This window comes from Choloepus didactylus, chromosome 13, assembly GCF_015220235.1.
Source record: "Choloepus didactylus isolate mChoDid1 chromosome 13, mChoDid1.pri, whole genome shotgun sequence".
NCBI classification, from domain to species: Eukaryota; Metazoa; Chordata; class Mammalia; order Pilosa; family Megalonychidae; genus Choloepus; species Choloepus didactylus.
In genome coordinates, this window is record NC_051319.1 from 83,587,377 (window position 1) to 83,606,928 (window position 19,552).

Sequence of the window (19,552 nt, forward strand, 5' to 3'; positions counted from 1 at the left end):
TTGGAGGCTGGGAGAACAGAGGGAATGGTGATAGAGTGGCCTCCCTTCTTCCTGAGGAAGGGGGCTGGGGGCTGGGGTAGCTAGTCTCCCTCAGGGTCAGGGACTCCCATTTCAGCTTTCCTGGTTATCCTCCACCGGTCATCTATGGGGGAGAGTTCTGTGTGGTTGGTTTGCACACGACATTTCTGGTTCATATTGTATCTTCCCCGTGAACAATCCTGACCCTTTCCTCCCTGGTTCGTACCTGGTTGGATAGGTGGGGTTGGGGTCTCCCCCCATTTCTTAGTTTCCAGAGGAAGAAGATTCCAAGATCCACCTGGTCTTGACCCTTCTGGGTTGGGGAAGGGGACAGAGCCACCCCCCCCCAAAAAAAAAAAGTGGATAATTAATAGCCATTCCCTAGGTTGACAGATCCCAGCATGAAGTATTTTTTTCTGTGTACAGGGCCTGATGCAGCATTGACCCTGGGCTTCAGGAGCCCTGCAACATTGTTTCATTTCTTGGGTTCTACTCCTCCCTGCTGCTACCTTCCAGGGAACAGGTCTATCCTCACAGTGTGTGCCTCTGCTTCTACAACAAAGGTAGATGGAGGTGGTTTAAGTGATTGGAGATCCTGGAGCCCCTAAACCTGGGGTTCTCCCTTATTTTCCTTTATATGACCAGTACCCAGCACAGTACCTGACACTCAGGGGGGACATCTAATTTTAAGTATTTTAGGGATGATAATCGGGGGTACTCATCTCAAAACTTGTCTTTCCATGGCAAACATCCTGCTTTTACTTACACAGTACCTTTGTTTGGGGTAGCTTTGAGGAGAGCTGCTGGAGATGAAAAAAAAGGCTAAACGACCCCAACTCAGGAAGCCATTTCTTGGCACAGTGGATAAGGCATTTGCAGAAGGAAGAAATTGGCTGGGATGGGGTGTCCACGATATCCGGGGACGGGTCACTCCTTGTGGCCTGGACGTCAGAAGCCGGAGGCAGCACATTCCAGATGAGCTCTGCCCTTTGACCCCTTTCCCCTGGTGCCCCACGCCCCCCGGTTCAAGGCCCCAAGGCCGCACAGACAACTTGGAGGTTGGGCGCTAGCCACTAGCCCCCGGGAGACGCAAGCCCCACAGGCCCCCGTGCCTGCTCAGGGACAGCCAGGCGACGCAGAGGAGGGAAGCAGCGGGGCGAGGCTGGAGACGGTTTCGCTTCTCCCATCGAGGCCGCGCCTGTGGCTGGAGGCGCCCGGGTCGCCGCGGTTAACTCCCTGTTATCTGGGCCCCAATCGATCGCTGACTGTAACGTTTAACACAAGGCGGACTTCCCCAACCGCTCTGCCCCTCCCCCGCTCGAGTTTCGGGTCTGGGGGCTGCGCTTTTTCCGCCTGGAGGAGGAAGATCTGCCTTGCTGCACAAACCCGTCCCCACAAATTCCAGAGAATTGGAGGAAACTTCCAGTTTGGGGTTATCTGCAATTTGGGATTAGGTGAGCCCGAGGCTCGCTCTATGGGCCCCCGAGGTGGCGAAAGGATAGCTCAAACTAGGCAGACGGAGACACTTGAGTGAGGATGAGAATATACGGCCCCAAATCTGTCCCTACTGAGTGCCTACTCAGGCAAGATTGGGTTTTCGTTCTCTCAAACAGTGTCTTTTGAGCGCTGCCCTCTGCCAGGCACTGTTTCAGGTTCTGAACTCCCCTGCACGGTCTCAAGGAACTGAATAATATCACCTTAGCTCCAGGACTCAGAGCTTGGGCTGGAGCCTGTTTAAGAAACAAACGGTCAGTTTCTTCATCTGTGAAGTGGGGACAGGAATCTCCTCCCCGCTTCTGCCGGTGACCTAGTGCCCACTGAGCCCGAGAAGGGCGGGGTCTTTGAACAAGCGTTTAGATCCCTGAGCCCTCGGCTACGAGTCCCTAGCAACACGCGCACCTGGGCTGGGGGGTGCGGCTAAATCCTCCCTCCTGGTCCCGTTAGCTTTGCGCCCCGCCAGAAAATGGGCAAAGGGACGGCGATTTTCCCCGGAAGGTGCGTCTCCAAACCCAGGCACCCCTCACAAAACGGGGGAGGTCTTGTTTTTTTGTAAAGTTGCGGAAAAAGAGGTGAAGACCGGGCGCGCTGCGGAGCCGAGGCTGGGCCAACCTTGTCAGGGCGCCGGGAGCTCGAGGCGCGGCGGCGACGGCTCCAGCCTCAGAGCCTGCGGCGTCCAAGTGGCCAGAGCTGCGCCGGGAGGGAGGCGAAAGGAGGAGGGAGGGGAGCCGAGGTGGAGGGGGGTGGGGGGAAAAGGAGGGAGCGGCGAGTCCGGTCCGGGTTTTGCCTGCAGCCCCCGGGCAGCGTTCAGAGCTCCTGCCCGGGCGGGCGCGCGGCGGCGGCGGCAGAGGCGGCGGAGCCTGAGCCGGGATGTAGAGGCGGCGGCACTGGCGGCAGCAGAGGCGGCGGCGAGAGCAGGCGTCCGAGCGGAGCGAGAGAGCCGCTGAACCTCGCGCCCCGAAGCCGGGCCCCGCGTCCCAGTCCTGCCCAGCCCAACCCAACACATCCCGCGCCCGGCCATGCGCGCCGCCTGCTGAGTCCGGGCGCCGCACGCTGCGCCCTCCACCCGCCGCACGGCGCTCCGCTCGGGGGTGATTAGTTGCTTTTTGTTGTTTTTTAATTTGGGCCGCGGGGAGGGGGAGGAGGGGCAGGTGCTGCAGGCTCCCCACCCCCTCCCCGCCTCCGGCCAGCGGCGGCGGCGCGACTCGGGCTCCGGACCCGGGCACGGCAGGCAGCGCGGCGGGAGCGGAGCGCACGGCAGTGGCTGTGGTGCCCAGAGCGGAGCGCAGCAACCCGTCCCGCCCCTCCCCCTCGGCCTCGCGGCGGCGGCAGCAGTGGCGGCTTGGACGACTCGAGAAGCCGGTAGGTGTCGGGCCACGGCCCTCCCCCGAACACCCCCGGAGGCCGGCCCCCTCCCCTACCCCGCCTACCTCCCTCTCCTCCCCCGGGGCCCGGTGCGCGGCTGGGGCCGGAGTTCGCTTCAAGTCGGCGGAAAGTTTGGCTGCGCCGGCTCCCCCGAAGTTCAGGTGCGGAAAGCCAGGGACGGGAAATGAGGGGTCCGTGTTTGGGAGGGGCGGGGGACACCCGCAGCCTGAGCCGCTGAGCCCTAGCGCGGGTGATCGCTCGGCGGCCGCAGTTATCCCCAATCCTCCCCAAGCCGCAGTCTGCTCGGTCTCAGATCACTGAGTTCAGACAAAAAGAGGGGTTTTAGGGTCGGGGACGACGGGTTGGGAGCCGTGGAGTGGGACCGGGGTTCTCCCTGCGGGGTACCGCCCCCTCCCCAATTACTGAGCTCGCCGGCGCTGGGCTGGCGGGAGCCTGGGGTCCTCACCTCCCGGTGTTGGGCGGGCGCTCCGCCTGCGGGGGCGACTGCTTGGAGATCTCCCGCGCGCACCCCCCCATCTGAACCCCACTCTCAGCCCTGCATTCTAGGGGCAACGGTAACTGCTCTGAGCGCCTTCAACCACGCGTGGCTTGAACCTTCCCCTCCACCTGGAGGGGGCGGCTGTCGCTTCTGCATTTCCCCTCTGACTCCTCGCCCCCGCTGCCTGTGGGGTTCCTGGCGGGCTGATCAAGTTTGACCTTTTTTTCCGTCAAAGTATCGCCCTCCCCCACCCCCTACCGCGGCCCTCCCTTTCCCTTCTTCCCCTGCCCTGGGGAGTCTTTCGGGCTGTCTCCCGATCCCCGCGTGGGCCAAGCAGCGTGCACAGCCACTGAGTGAGGATTGGGGTGTTCCCCTAGGTGAGAACGGGTGGCGGGGTCTCAGGCGCCTGCCACGTTGCCCTGGCCCCACATTTACTCCTGAAGTTCGGCCCGTAGTCCCCCTCCCTTTCTCTTCCCCGGAGTGAGGGGCTGAACCGCCGCGAGAGGAATGTGTTAATTTTCTTACTGGGGGAAGTTGTTCTCGCCCGGAATGGGCTGCTTTCCGGCGGGGACCGCGGGGTGCGCCTGGCTTTGTTTATTCGTAGGATGGGCAGAAAAGGAGTGACCCCAGTTTTTAAACGGGGTCCATCTACGGTACCTGTCAGAAGAACTGAAGCATCCAATGAGGGAGCGAGATCGCAAATCCCCCTCACACACAGTCCCGGGAACTGAAAGGGGTGCGCGGAGTTGGGCTGGTGCCACGGGCTGCACGGAGACACTCGCAGATTTGGGGGGGAGGGGGTCTGTATTGGCTCATCCGAAAAGACCCGCGCACTCTTCAGGTTCCCTGCGATAGGGGTCTGAAGGGTTGGCAGCCGCGCCCTACTTTGCCCCCTGGACCCTGGGTGGTCTGAGCGCTACGTCTTCGGATTGGGGGGGTGGCGCTGAAGGGCGGCCGGCGGCCCAATCTCTTGACCCCCACCTTTGCCTGCGCGGAGAGCGCTGTTTGGGGCCATTGGTTTTGTGGTGGCCGCCTCCCCGCCCCCCGCGTTTGCCCAGGAAGTGCTAGGGAGGGGGGGATGTGTGTGATCGCTCGGCCCTCGCCCCCGCCGGAGCCGCCTCAGGGCCGCCAGCAAACAGGGTCCCTTTCAAGTTTTCCGCTGGGGCCGCCTGGCGGGGGCTGCGAGCGCGGTCGCTGCGGACTTGTTTGGAGCGCGATTTGAACGCCCGGCGCCACCTCAGCTGCCCCGGCCCGCGGGGGCGGGGGCCGTCCATCCCGGCAACTAGGACATATTTTAGGGGACTTATTGGCCTAAGCTTGACCTGATCTCCCTTCCGAAAGACCCCTGTAACCCTAGATTCCACCTGCCACTGGAACCCCATAAACTGGGACCCAGAGCCCCATCCCAGACCCCTTTTTGAGAGCGCTGCGATGAGGCCGAACGCCGGCGCTGCCGGTAACTGCGTAGTGTTGATAGAGCAGTTTCTCTGGATGAGACTCCAGGAGCTTGGCGGGTGTGTGGGGGGGTGGCCCGCTCTGCAGCTGTCACCCCCTCCCAGAACGGAAATTGTCCTCTCTCCTTGGGGAGGAGGTGGGGGGGGCGGTGACCGTTTGATTTTTTTCCCTGGAAAGGGGTGGTAACAGCTGAAGAAGGTTGGCCTCTGAGTTCTCAGTCTGCCCTGGGGACTGAGTAAAAGCCCCCTCCCCATCCTGACAGGAGCTGGGTATCTCCCAGAGGCGACCCTAGCCAGCTTTGTGCCTTCGTCTTCCATGCAAACCCCCTTCCAAGGTGGGGGCAGAGGTTCCTCTGCAGAAGACAGACCCTTGGCTGGCTAGCTGGCTGTCGGGTGCCTTATTTATGTGTGTATTTGGGCCAGGCTGTTTTCCTGGCTCAGCAGGTGACCCTGGCCTGGGCCTCCTATCTCTCCCCTAACAGAGCCTGTTGACTTACCCATGGGCCAGCGGCCTCATCTTTATCACGTGAGGCCTGGAATGTCCACCCAGCTGGGCTGGGCTGGGATGTGTGGGGGAAGGGGAGGGAGGATTCTGCATCCAAGACCCAGGCCAGCAAAGGCCTGTGTTCCAGGGGTTCCCACTAGGACCCCCAGCTACTTGCTGCTGCTTTCCAGCTTTTTCCTGCGTTCTACCCATTTGGCAAGTGTGAAACTTGGCCCATAGGGGTGTGGGAGGCAAGACTGCATATAAATAAGGAACCAAGTCTCTGGGAACTAAATACCCCACCTTTTTCAGGACCCCACCTAGTTATTTTTGGGAGGAGGAATGTACCTGTAAAGCTTATTGGAGATGCGGTCTCCCTAGGAGGGAGGGAGGGAGAGAGGGGGGTGTGGCCTGGGCTGAAGACAGTTGACTCTCCAGGATATTGGATGGTGTGAGGGACTTGGGGGTGAGGGGGTGTTGTTACAGGTGAGTCCAACCTCCTTTGCCACAGGCTGCTATCTGGTACGTGACCATTAAATCAGGACTAACTTACCCTGGAGTGACTGCTCCCTGTTCCCTTTAATCCCCTCCCCTAGAGCATGCCTTAATTGGCAATGGATGGAGAGCTCACTTTTGTTATTACTGTTATTATTGCCACTGTTTATATTAATTCATTTATTCATTCATTGGTCCAGTGTGTGTTTATTTATTGAGCACCTTCTGTGTGGTCAGACCCCACCCTTCTGGGGGTGCAGAAATGAGTCACTCTCTGCTCTGGAGGCAGGCCCAGGGTAGCAACTCCACCTCCTGGACCCTGATTGGGGCTTTCCCATTTTTTTTCTGGGGCTCTCCCTCTCTTACACCCACCACCTGGCCACGTCCTAGCCTGGGTGTGTGGGTGTGAAGTGTCCTTGCTTAAGTGTATTAATAGTTAAACTCACGCTTATAGCTAGAGCTCAGCAGACCACAAAAACAAAAAGCCTACCCGGTTACTCACGCGCTACTGCCCAACAAGAATATCCCACTAAAGTTTTTTTCTGCTTTCTCTCTTACTTCCCCCTCACCTCCCCCCCCAACTCAGAGCCCACCCTCCCAGGCTGTGGGCAAGGAGGAAGGACTGTGCCCCCTCAAAGATCCAGGAATCTCCAACCTCTCCACCTGCCCCTTGAAGTCAAATTCCATGTCATCCAGCAGACGGGCTGTGTGTGGGTACTAGTCTGTTAACCTGGAATGTGGGCATCTGGGTGAAGTGTGTGCTTATGACTCAGGACATGTGTATCTGTATCTGTGAATCTGTGTGATACATGTATGTGTGTCTGCATTCGTGTGTGTGTGTGTCTTGGAGTGTGGGAACCTGAGCATGTTTGTATTTGTGAGTCAGGGCATGTGTATCTGGATCCAGGAGTGTATATCTGTGCACTGTGTGTTTACACGTGTGTTTGTGAATCTGGGAGTGTATATCTGAAAGGTGGATATGTCCCTGTGAATCTGGGAATGTGTATATTCTCTGAGTTGTGTGTGCTTGGAATTTTGGAGTGGCTGGGTTTATTGATTTGTATGTATCAATGTGTTTTTGTGAATACTTCTAAATCTGCGAGTGTCTGACTCCCTGAGTGTATCTGAATTGTGCCTGTGTGTGCAAATCTGGGAGTGGACATGTCTGAGCTGTTTGGGCAATGGTCTGTGTCAGTCTGTCTTTGGTGGCTGGTTGTTTGTGTGTTTCTTTCTCTCTCTCTCTGTATCTCCGTCTGCCATTCTGTCTTTGAGTCTCTCCCTGGTTGTTTGAGGCCCTGAGTATGTGTGAGTGTGTCTAGCATTGAACCTATACCCACTCCCACCACGGATCACCCCCCTCTCCCCACTCCCCGCCATGGCAGTAACTGGGCAGCCTCCTGGTCTGCCTGCCTGCCTGCCAGGAGTTTTGGAAGCTGCGGAGGGAGACAGGCTGGGGCCGGGGTGACAGCGCGTATCCACGGCGATGGCAGCCTGTGATTACAGGAATAAAAGGATTTTAAGGTCATGGATTTTCTGTTTTGTGTTGTGTTGTGTTTTCCCCCCTTTGGTGGAGCCAGTGGCAGCAAAGGGCCAGGGCTGTGTGTCTGCAGGTTGGGAATTCTGTCCCCATGCAAATGAACATGGATATATGGGGCTCACCTGGGAGTGTGAGCACATGCATGTACACCTCTGAGCAGAACCTAGGAGAGGGCATGTGCCTGTCTGCCTGCCCCCATGTGAGCGGCCACAGAGCTGTTCCCTGGGGGAGAATTCCCACAAAAATTTCTTGCTTCTGGATGTCACATGGAGCTGGAACCCTGCAGTCCTGTGTGTGCTGAGGAGAGGTCTGGCTCTGTCCCTTACCAAACCGTCACCACCCTCGATGCACACGCTCACACACACTCACATGCTTCCCAGCTAGGTGCCTCTGGCCACAGACTGGCTGGGCCAGGTCACCTGGATCAGGCCACATCTCGGGGTGTCAGTGCCCCTGGCCCCACTCCAGCCCCTGTAATTGCATTCTGCCGCCTAATCCCCCGCCAGCTCAATTAGATCGCAAATTCTTCTTCATTTCCTGCCTCTGATGCTGGCCTCCCTCGGGGCTCTTGCAGGGCCTGGGAGGGAGGGGATCCCACCCCCCTTCTGCCAGCATTGGGGACTCTGTGGGGGTGATTAGTTCCTGACAACCTAGCTTTGGGGTGCAGGTGGAACCCTGGGGGCCAAGGGGCCGGGACCCCACTGACACTTTGCACCAACCTCAGTATCCCCATCCTAGGGGAGGGGGCAAGTGTTATCTGGTTCAGGGGCTCTGGGCAGCATCCTCTCCCTGGACCCCTCTAGGCTCTGCTCCCAGAGCACTCGCTGGCCACCACCCAGCACTGCAGCCATGGCCTTGTACCTGCCCTTTGCATGGTGTCTGTTTTGGGGTCCAGTTAGACCACTGAGCTCCCCTCCTACTGGGTCCTCCCAGTACCCTCCCTTGCCCCCACCCCCAAGTATGTGAGCTCTGGCTCTGAAGTCTGTAAGATCAGGCTCCAAATCCTAGCCATGTCCCTGTCTAGCTAGATGTACGACCTTTGGACAAGTTGCGTTCTCTCTGAACCTTGGTTTTCTTATCCCTAAAGTGGTACAGTAAGAGCGCCTACCTCACAAGGCCGTTTTTGGATGGACATGGGGAAGGTGGCACAGTCCCAGCACCATGGCTAACCCACAGTCGACACTCAGTAGAAGTGGGCTTTTATGGTGACAAGGACGTCCTATCCCCTGGCGAATAGGAAAGGAGGAACGTGTAGCTTACGCTTAGCGTTTCTGTCTCCGCTCTGCTAATTACCAGATGTGTGACCTTGGGCATAACACTTTGCCTCTCTGAGTTTCTCTTTTCCCATCTGTAAAAGGGGCACAATAATAGGGCCGACCTCTTAGGGTGTCTATGAGGATTATCTGGGATAAGGCATGCAGACGTGTTTGTTCTCTTCTTTCCTCACATGAAGCCTGGGACAAGGAGGGGCTAGTGAAGACACAGGCTCAGGGATGAGGGTACGGGCCAAGGTCATGAGGCTGGTAATGGGCCCAGGGTAGGGTGGGAGGGCAAGGAGATGACCTGCTGGCTTGCTTGTCCATTTACCCACTGGCTCAGCTGAGCCTTGAGGCGTGGCTTTCCCTCCCGGCAGTGGATGGCTGATTTTTTTCTGGGGAGGGGAAACTTGGTGTCTACCCCCACCTCCCCAGGAGGCACTGATGGCAGTGGCTGTGCTGTCAGGCCTCCTGGCCTTGCTAGGGTGGCTGGCAGCTCTGGAAGGTCGCTGTGCACAGATCAGCCAGAGGGAAGAGGAAACCGCAAAGGTCTCTCTCCCATCACTAATCTCCACGGCCCCTCCCACCCCCGTCAGCCTGTCCTCGCTGCTGTCGATGGAAAGACAGAAAGGAGTCACAGCAGGAGGAGAGCTGGGGAGACTGGCTCTGATGGAGATGGGGGGGTGGGCAGCCCTCCGCCTCAGGGTCCCCACTGCTCCCTGGCTGGTCTCCTGCTGTCTCTGACCTCTGTCACTCACCGGCCTGGGCTCTTTAATATTTCATGGCTCTTGGAGTCGGCCCCCTGCCCTGGCCCACACCAGACCACACGGCCCCCTTTGTCTGCCTGCTGCCCCTCGGGGGCTTTTCTGTTGCTGAATTACGGACACCAAGGCCGCCTTTGCCTTGCCCCCACACGGCCCCAGCTGTGCCTGCCCCTGGCACCTTCCCTGTCCCTCCTGACCTCTCTCCTCCCACACCTCCACTTCTCAAGCTCTCTGTCTCTCACATGGGTTCTCTCCCTTCTCTGACATCTCTGACCATCTCCCTGCCCTTTTCCTCCATTTTCCTCTTTTGTTGGCCTCCTCCTTCCCAGTGGAACAGAAACCGCGGCAACTGGTCTGCCGCCTGTCCGCCTCCTGGGTCCACCCCTTCCTGCCACCCCCCACAAGCTATGCCGGCCATGAGAGCTGGTTTTATTTATTTTTCTGTTTGTTTGGGAAGAGGGCAGTGGCGACTCGGCCCTGGCTGCTACGCTCTGCCTGGAGCAGCGGGCAGGCGGGCCGTTCTGGCCTCCCAGGAATGTGGCCGGGACGCCCCATGCTATATTTACTCCCCTCTAGCTGCCGGCCCCAGCAGGGCAGAGCCAGGCCTGCCCGGTGGCCCCTGGGGAGCCCTGTACCCACCCTCCCTGTCCAGCAGACCCCATATGGCCCTGGGGCCCACGCTCCCTCCCTTGCCTGTGACCTCCTCCGACCTCCTCGGAGTTGCAGGGCTGCCAGCGGGAGCACGTGTGCCACGCAAGGTCGGGCATAACGTGCAGGCGTCGGGGCCTGGCTCGTGTAGGACAGCACCTGGCGTTCCCCCCACCCCAGCCCCCACCCAAGGGCCTAGCCTAAGCCTGTAATCTGGTGGCCAGAACTATGCAAAGGATCTCTCTGGGCCTCTCCCCACTGGGCCTGGTCCCTGTTCTGGCCACAGTCGCTCAGCTCCGCTGCGATGGCAGGAGTGGGCGGGGTAGGGTCCAGCGGGCCCGAGCAGTTGTGTTCCCTGCATCACAACTCCTCCCCCGCCCCAATAATTCCTCCTCTATTAGACTCCCCCACCCCACCCCGGGGCCCTCACACAGGTTCACATGTGTGCACACACCTGAGTGTTTACAACAAATGTGTGTGGAAAGACCTCTCCCATCACACGTGAACCCATGCTGGCTTGTACCCTCCCTGGAAGCAGGGCCATGGCCTCTTGTCATTGATTCCCTTGTTCATCAGATGCTTATGGGGTTTTTTTGAGTCATGGGATGTGGCAATGGTTCCTTCCCATACCCCCAGTGCCTGGCACCAAGTAAGTGTTTGAAGAGCTTTAGCTGTTGCTATAGTCAATTACTATCCCCCAAATATTACTACTATAGAAATAATAGTTCATAACAATGATAATGATAATGACTAACACATCCTAAGCTCTTCTGGGGCCAGGCCCTGTGTTAAAGGCTTTCTGAGCTTCACCTCCTTTAATCCCCACAGTAGCCCAGTGATCTGGGTGCTGTGAGCATCCCCATAAACAGATGAGAAAACTGGTGATTGGAGAGTTTGTGACTTGCCCCTGACAAGCAGGCTGTGAGCATTGTGAGGGCTGCCAGGGCTGGGCCTGTATGCGGTGTTTCCTGCACCTTCCACACTTCCTGGCATGCAGAAGCAACTCCTAAATGCTTGCTGAATGCAGGCCTTGCTCTACTTCTTCCTTGAGGCCTCCCATAGGCTCTGGCAAGTGGCCTGGTGTGGGGGGGGGGTGGGGGGGGCTGTTTGGTCATAGAGTGAATGAAGGACTGAATTAATGAAAGAGCAGGTGGCTAAGTGTGGGAATGTGTGCTCTCAAGGTACGCTGGGATGTGGGGTGTGCTGGTGGACAGAATGGTCCCTCTGGAGAACTCTGGAAACTGAGGTGGGAGCAGAGATGAGAGATATGCCCAGAGACCAACAGGCTTCTGGAACTGAGCTCTGGGGCAAGTCATCTCCTCTCCCTGGGCCTCAGTTTTCCTATCTGTCAAATGGGCTTGGGAGCCTTTGCCCTGGCTGGCTCCCAGCTATCCTGGGCTAGGACTGGCCTGAGAGTCCGGGAGGTGAGGGGACTGTGGTGGGAAGGAGGAAGTAGTGGGTGGTAAAGACAGGAAGATGAAGCCTGGAGCTTGGCTTGGAACCTGAGAATCAGGGAGACCGGCCCTGACCTGACGCCCGCCCTCACTCTAAGCCGCAGGGTGGAGGCACAAGCTCACAAACCCCCAACCACCCACTCGTGCTCTCCTCTGGCGGGGTGGGGGCTGGGCTTCTTGACATCTGCAGCGTCCATGGCTGTACATGCCAGGAAGAGATGGCTTGTCCCCAAGGTCTAGACGAGCTCCATGCTCAGGCCCACAGGCCCCTCCCACAGTCCCCTGTCCAAATGGGAGAGATCCAGCCCTTCTCCTGCCTGACCCACCTCCCCCATAGCTAGATGGGAAGTTGGTGAGCTAGGCCAACAGGCTGCGAATCATGGCCCCCCAGCATGCTGGGGTGGGCATGGCCCCCTTTCTTCCTGGGAGTGTCAGATCTTGATCACCCAGGATTTTTAGTTCTAGAATCAGAATGTTTAGAGCAGAGGGATTCTCAGGTTAGAATTCTTGGCATGGTGGGGTGCTAGAATCACAGAATCGTGGGTTTTACTGCTGGAAGGCACATGAACGGACATGATTCCGTCTCTTTGTTTGACACCAAGAGACATTGATTCTGAGGGGAGGGGCCTCCTGAGGTCACAGAGCTAGCCTGGAGCCCTCAGGTGGGCATGGACCTGGGACAGAAACACCAGTTCTGCCATGAGTCTGCCCCTCTCTGGAGATCCAGCTGGAGGAGGGAGTGAGCTGTGTGCCCCAGTCAGGTGGCAAGGGGATGCGGCCGGCCTGCCGGCACAGGAGGGGTCCTCGCGGCGGTGCCCGCGCGCCCGCTGCCCACGCTTCCCGAGGCACCAGCGTGAGGAGGAAATGCAGGCTGCTGCTTCCAGCAACAGCCGGCAGGGCCGGGCGGCTTCCCAGCTCCCCCTCTGACTCACGGCCGTCAGCAGCTCCCCCCTCCCCTGGGGGCCTCAGCAGCCCCATCTGTGCAATGGGGAGAGGAGCCTCTACCCCGCGGTTTAGTGTCACGAAAACAATACAGTTGGGGGGTTCTTTTCAAGGCTGCTGTTAGGCTGTGGGAGAGCTGGGAGAGTAGTCCTGAATCACCAGCTATCGCTGGCCCCAAAACACTAAGACTCTGTTTGGAGTCTGACCCTAAGGCTGAATTGGTTGCTGGGACAGAAGGTAGATGGGAGGTGAAAGAGACAGGACCTGCCAGAAGAGTCTTCTTCAGGAAGGGCCCTGGGTGGGAGGCCTAGCTCTCTGGGCTCCCTTCTGACCTCAGTATACCCTTCTGCAAAATGAAGGGTGTTATCACATGAGGTCATTCATTCAGGGTGTACTGTGTGCCTGGAAGCGTGGCGAGGGTGGGGATACTGGGGGTGCTGAGGCGAGTGGCAGAGCAGCCAGGGGAGGGGGGAGGCCCCTTGGCTGCAGACATGAGGTGGGGGTGTGATTTGGCTGCAGGAGTGACACTGGGAGCAAGGAATGAGGGGGGGGGTGGAGCCCGCCGGCGAGGCGATGTCCAGCGGAAAATCCCAGCCACTCTCAGGAAGTGTTTCCTCCACTGGTCTCCTGGGAGGGAGGCAAGGCAAGCAGGAAGGAGGGTGGTTGGGGGGCAGATAAGGCCCCCCAGCCAATGCGAGTGGGGACGGCCCAGGCCAGGCAGCTGGGCGGGTGTGCTTCTCACACTGCGGGAGGGCTGGAACGGGAACACACAGACACACACACACACAGACACACACACACAGACACACACACACGCCCTGCTTGGAGGCTGGGCCTATGGTGAGGGGGCCGGGGCTGCCAGGAGGGGCCGGGCCATAGTCCAGATTTCAAAGTCTTCCCCAGGGGCCTCACTGTGCCCTCCGCCCTGTCCTGAGCCGCCGCTGGGGTGGCAGATGCTGTTTCATCGGCCGAGGCGAGTGGGAGGCCTCCGGAAGGTCCTTCTGGGAGGTTCCGGGGGGCAGCGGGGGTGTCAGCAGCTGCCACCCAGCCAGGGCTGGCTCCCAGTGGCCTCCCAGGTCCCCGGGGGCCCCCCAGGTAGGGGCAGGGGGGGTGCTTCTGAATTGGGTCTGATCCCTCCTGCCCTCGCTCCCCCCACTGCTGCCCACCGAGCTTCTTGGCTCTGGCCCCCTCCTGTCCCTGGCTGTGTCTGCAGAGCCCCCCGGGGAAGGCAGGGGAGGAGGCGCAGCAGGCTCAGAACAGCGGGTGCCCGCGCAGCCAAGTATTTGCACGAGCTGTCAGAGACAGACAGGCATGTGGGGAATTTGGTGCGTGTGGGGCTGGGGGAAGCAGCCGGGTGGGCAGGTGGGAGGAGGGAAGCTGGGGCTACCTCGCCCGCCTGTTGAACCCTGCAGAGACCACCACTCCCCACCCCACCCCCAACGCCCCATCCTAGAGGGACTGCATCTGGGCCCCTTCTTCCTGCTTATCCCAGTGCAGTGAGGAGTGGGGCTGTGGAGCTGTGGTCCTGGCTGGGGATCTGATGACCCTGCTGACGTTGGGGAAGGAGGCACCCTGTCAAGGGGCCAGGAGCCCAGGAGAAGCGCTGTGGACTGTCGGAGTATGGAGCCAGGCAGGAATCCGGGTTGTGGCCGACTGTGGCCTTCAGGAAATAGCAGTTGTCATACTCCCTGTGCCACCCCGCCTCCCCCCCAGCCTGGCACAACTTGCTTCCTGGCCAGGGTCTGCCCAGCAGATTGGAGGAGCCTGGTGTTGCCCAGCCTGGGCAGGGAACACGTTGCAGGATGGAGAAGGCCATGTTTATAAGCCTGTAGGCACTGGGGGTGCTGGGGAGGGCTCTCCTAGACATTTTTCTGAAGCAAGTGGAGTCATTTGGGGGGTGAGCTCTGGACCTCAACTTTATCTCCCTGGACAGAGACCCCTGTCTAGTCAGATTTGTGGTCTGCTCTCCAATAGTACATGGACTGAGTAATACTTTTCATAGCTGAGAGCCCAGAGAGGGGGATATACTAGCCCCAGGACACACTGTGGGCTCCCCAGCCTGCCCCTGACCCTCATGCAGTGGGGCCAATGGGAAGAGGCAAACATTAGGTGGTTGCTGTAGTTGGGGGGCTATATTTAGTCCTGCAGAGCCAGGGGGCCCCTGGGAGCAGCTGTTTTTTTTGGGGGGGGGGGGGCACGGCCAGAGGCTTTGAGCCGCATTTAGTCTGGAGAGAAGTATCTGCCCCACCCCCCACCCCCACCCCTTGGCTAGGCGGCCAGGCTGCAGGCTTGTCCCCCGAGGGGCAGCTTGCCTGGGCCTGGCGGCCGGCGGGACAGGCAAGATGACCCGATAGGCTTTTCCCAGCTCAGGTTTCGATGAAACAGGAACCTGAGTTGCAGCCCAGGCCATGGAGGCCAGGACAGCCAGAGCCTGGGGGACCAGGGCTGCCTCCCCCGCCCTCCTCCCCCTCTCCCTCCTCCCCACGCAGCCTCCCCTGCTCCAAGGCCTGGGGGAAGCAGCAGGTTATTTATCAAGCCAGCCTCCCTGCTGCGCCTGCCCACGCCGCCCCCCCCACCTCCTCGCACTGGCGGCCCTGAGCCCAGCCGAGCAGGGTGAGCTGGGCGGGCAGGCGGGCGGCAGGATTAGCTCAGGAGACGTGAGTCACCCATCCCCAGCAGCCCCACGAGGCCCTGCGGCCTGGCAGGCAGAGCACACACGCACCCCACATGCCGCACACCCAGGGGCACACACTTAGAACAGACACAGTCGCTCACAGCACGCACCAGCACACAGCTGACTCGGTCGCATATGCCGTGCACACACAGCTCTGATGTGGCCATTAGGAAACACACTCACTGTTACCCTCACGGCCCAGCCTCTGGCGCACACCCACACTCGTAGGTGCACAGGCGAAGGGGCGTGCACTGTCCCACACGGTGTACACCCTTGGAGGACCCCACACCCAGCTCCGTCACGTCACAGGCCAGGCCGTCATCCTCATCCACAGCTTACGTCCAGATGGTGCCAGAGTTGGGCCAGGAGCACCAAAAACGTAGCCTGGTACACACACGTGCTTACACGCATGCATACTCAGCGTGGTTAGGCCCACACTTAGCTCTGTTAGACTCACACAAAGGAGGCCCTGAGCCTCGGCCATGAGGAGTCACCCAGCTTCTGGGAGGTGGGGATATTTTCCTCTATCCCCCAGGCTGGGCTTGGCCCCACCTGCAGGAGGAGACCCAGCTGTCAGGCTTGGAAGCATAAACCAAGCTGCTCTCAGGTGGACTCTGGCCCGGGCAGTGGTGGATTGAGAGGAGATGCAGAGAAGCTGGGAGGAGGAAAGGCTGGAGAAGGAGCACCATGGAAAATCCATTTCCCAGAAGCTCCAAGTGACCAGCTGCTCTCCCCACTCCGGAGGCGAGGGTGCTAGACGTTGGGAGAGGAATGAGACCCCTTTGATTGAGTGGCTGTGCCCTGGGAGCCTATCTGCTCACCCTGGTGCCCCCTTTTCTCTGTCTCCCTGGTTCTCAAAGCCCGTGTTATCCCACCCCCACCCCCCTTACAACCAGCACCCTGAGACTTAGAATTTGGCCTTAGCCCCTGGTTCTTAATCTCTTGGCCTGCAGGACAGATACAGAGCTGGCCTGAGTACAGGAGGGGCTGGGCTGTTGGGGTCTCTAGCTTCTGCTGCCCTTTGGGGCTGGGGCCTGCCTTCCCTGAACCGGGCAGAGCTAGAGCTGGGGGCATGTCCATCTTTCAGATGAGAGAATCGAATCCAGTGAGGATGGCTTAACCATGGTCACGAAGGACTTTGGACACAGTCACCTCTAACACCCAGACTATAGATTATTCTGTGCCCACAGGGTTGAAACAACCCATGGGGTCAAAGGACAGGTGGCTGTAAGGACTCAGGCCCGGGTGGGTCCCCACTATCTGGCCACACAGGTCTCTTCCATAAAGGGCCTGGACAGTGGTCGAGGAGGGGAGAGGGGTCCAAGTGTCCCAAAGAAAACCGACCAGCAGTGGCCGGTCAGGAGGCCTGGACGTCCCCTGAGCCCATGGACTCTGGAATTGGACAGGCCTGCCAACCTCCTGGCCTCAGTTTTGCCACCTATAAAATGGTATGAGTCTCAGTTCTGTGTCTTAAAGCTGCAGGACCTGAGGTAGATGATGGGGTGTGGGTCTCACCAGCCTCACTGCCACAGCTGGGTGTTCAGGTGAGTCCAGCCCTGCCCCACCTGTCCATTCTACCAAAGATGGAATTTTTCTGGGAGTAGGACCCCCACAACAAGGGCTCTTTAATTAAAATGTCTTAGATTTGGTCTTCTCTGGGGCTGCTGATGGGAATGCTGAGTCACAGAAATGAAGAGGTTGAGCTGGGATGGGGAATGGGAATGGGTTGGAAACGGTGAATATTCCTGGGGGCTTCACAGTCTGAGAGGAAGCAGAGAAAGCTGGCCTTGGTTCCAAGGCTTTCTCTGTTCCCCACCCCCAGCACTCACACAAGGCCATAACAAATTCGACTTGGATATAGATTTGCAGGTGGCAAACAGGGCCTTTGCAGGGTGGTGAGGGCCACAGCACTCACCTCTGTGGCAGGGCCATCAGGAGACTGCAGGAGAGCTAAGAAGTGCTGATACAGCAGGCAGGGCTGGGGGGCCAGGGGGGTTGGAGGAAAGATTGGCAGGCAATGTAGGCGGGCTCTTCCTTTGGCCAGCGGGGTGCTGCCCTCCTTAGAGCCTTTGGACTCCTACTTATGCTCATACCCCTTTATCCTGCAGATTAGAGGGCAGAAAAGATACTATCCATTCAGTGCTGGGCAAACTGAGGCCCAGGGGGTTGGCTCAGAGCTCATAGGCAGAACTGCGGCCACCACCTAGGCCTCCCAAACCCTGGTCTGAACTGTCTTTGACACTCACTCTTACGCTGGCTGATGAAGACAGTAAAAATAACACAGCTATCATTTATTGAGTGTCTGCTGGGTGTTGGCCATCAGTGAGTTTCACATATGTCCTCTCCTGGGTGGGTCAGGGATGGGGCTTCCATCATGTGCATTTCAGAGCTCAGCAAGGTTGAAGCACCTAGGCTCAAGGCTGCAGAGCTGGGTTAGGAACTCTGGCTTCAGCGCCTGCTTGGACCCTTTCATGGCTTGAACCTGTACCTGAGGGGAGGAGCTCCCATCCCCCCTATAATCACGCATGATGAGTAATGTTCCCAGTTGGACCAGTCTCCTCCCACCTATGCCCAGCCCCACAACTGTCTCAGGGCTCTGCCATCTCAGGGCACTCCCTAGGTTTGGACCTAAAGGTCTTGGGACTCTTGACTGTTTAGGCCTGGGGAGAGTAGACCCATTGGCGATGGCTTCTGCAGGGGAAATGATTCACTGGGACTGGGGTGAGGGGTACCAGGGGTTGCCCTGGGAAGCAAATAGTTGTCCCTTGGGGCTGCAGGGATCTCCCTGCAGACAGGTTCTGGGAAAGGAAACTCAATTGCTAGGTTTGCAGGAGCTGCTTAGGAGTTGGCCTGGGTCGCACATTCTCCTCCCCCTTCCTGAGGGCTCCTTACCCTTCTCTAAGGAGCTCTACAGGGGGTGGCTGAGAAAGTGCCCTTGGGCTGGAGATACCTTCCTCTTCTACCCCATATCCCCACCCCTGGTCAATGTCCCAGCTAGCCAGAGAGCACCAGGCAGGGCGTGGCCCCGGTTCAGTTGGAGGGACAGGATGATCTCTGGGTTTGGGGCCCAGTTTAGGGCAAGTCACTTCCCCTTTTTGGTCTCAGTTTCTTCATCTGTGAAATGGCTGCGCTGGAGTCTGCCCTGCCTGTTCTCTGAGGCAGAGGGGAGATTCATTCCCTGCAGACAGACCCACATGCGTTATGACTGGTGTTCCCAGGTCCCAGGCCCTGGGCTCCTACAGCCCTCACGCCAGTACAGGGGATCTGAGCAGGGGCGGGGTGGGCTCTAGAGTTGGACTGACCTGGATTTCAGCCTCCCCTCCACCCTTCACAGCTTGGGTGAAGACTTAATGAGTCACTGCCCTAGTCTGCTTTGAGCCTCAGTGTCCTCATCTGTGAAATGGGAGCGCCATGGTGCCTTCCTCCTCGGCCTGCTGTGAGGGTGAAACAGGGTAGTGTGGGCAGAACACCTGGCACAGACAGTAGAACTCCCTCCCCCTGGGCCGGCCTCACGGTCGCTTCCCCCCAGCCTTGGCCTCGGGAATTCTGGGAAGGAGATGGTGCCAGTCTGCTGGCTCAGCCGACTTGGCTACTGACCTTCAGAGCACCCAGGCTGTCAAGGCCGCCTGCCTGCTGGGCAGGCGGGCAGGGGGAGCGCCAGGCAGCTCTTTGCCTGATGCTGCCCGCCCCTGCTCCCACCCTCCTCTCCCTCTCTGCGCCTGTGTGTGAGCTAATTAATCTCAGCCCCTTTGGGAAATTAGAACGCCGCAGTGGCGGCCTCCTCAGCCTCACAGTGTCTGTGCTGCTACCAGGCCGTGCCAAGACCCACTGTGGTTTGGGGGCACCAGGGTGGGGGCTGGGGGGGCAACAGGATGAGCTGGGCAGGCCATGGGGCTCCCTGAGCCTCCCACCTCCAGACTGGGGGTTCTGGCTTCTCAGCCCCCTCCCCTCCCCTGCCAGACAGCATCCATAAGGAAGCTGGGCAAATGCCCTGCCTTGGTGAAACTGAGCCCCCAATGGTCTCTCTGACCTGGTTCCAGGGCTAGTATGGTCACCTCTTGGGGCTCCTCACCCCACATTCCATCTCATTGCAGGGGTCCTCTTTCCTGCCCAGATCAAGCTGATGGAGACAGATGTAATTATGGAATTTTGCTTGGGAAATTAATTTGAAAAAGTTAATTAATTGGTGATTCCGGAGGTGGCGGGCTCTACACCCGGCCGGTCCTGCTGACGTCAGTGCTGACCTGCCTGCGACGTGCAGCTTCACGGGCAGGCTGGAGAGAGGGGCCCCATGACCTGGCCGGGGCAGCCCTGGGACGGGCAGATGGGGCAAAGGGCAGACCAGTGTCCCAGCGCAGAGGAGGCGCCTGGGGAGGGTTCCTTGACTGGACCTGCGGAGGGTGAACTAAGGATCCCGAGAACTCAGCCTCTTGCTTGAATGTTCCAAAAGCTGTTGTCCAGAGTC

At 59.1% G+C, this 19,552-nt stretch overlaps 1 protein-coding gene across 4 annotated transcripts in view; it reads left to right on the forward strand.

The window, feature by feature from the left end:
- The first annotated feature begins 1,994 nt into the window (after positions 1–1,994).
- Positions 1,995–19,552, forward strand: part of CXXC5 (CXXC finger protein 5) — a 34,354-nt gene continuing 16,796 nt past the window's right edge. The window contains exon 1 of one of the 4 annotated variants that reach the window (XM_037801860.1): positions 1,995–2,013. The gene's annotated coding sequence lies outside the window, so the exon portion shown is untranslated. Of the gene's footprint in view, positions 2,014–2,326; positions 2,878–2,919; positions 3,042–13,328; positions 13,509–19,552 lie in introns of those variants that run through there. The other 3 variants (XM_037801857.1, XM_037801858.1, XM_037801859.1) reach the window with 3 other exon arrangements.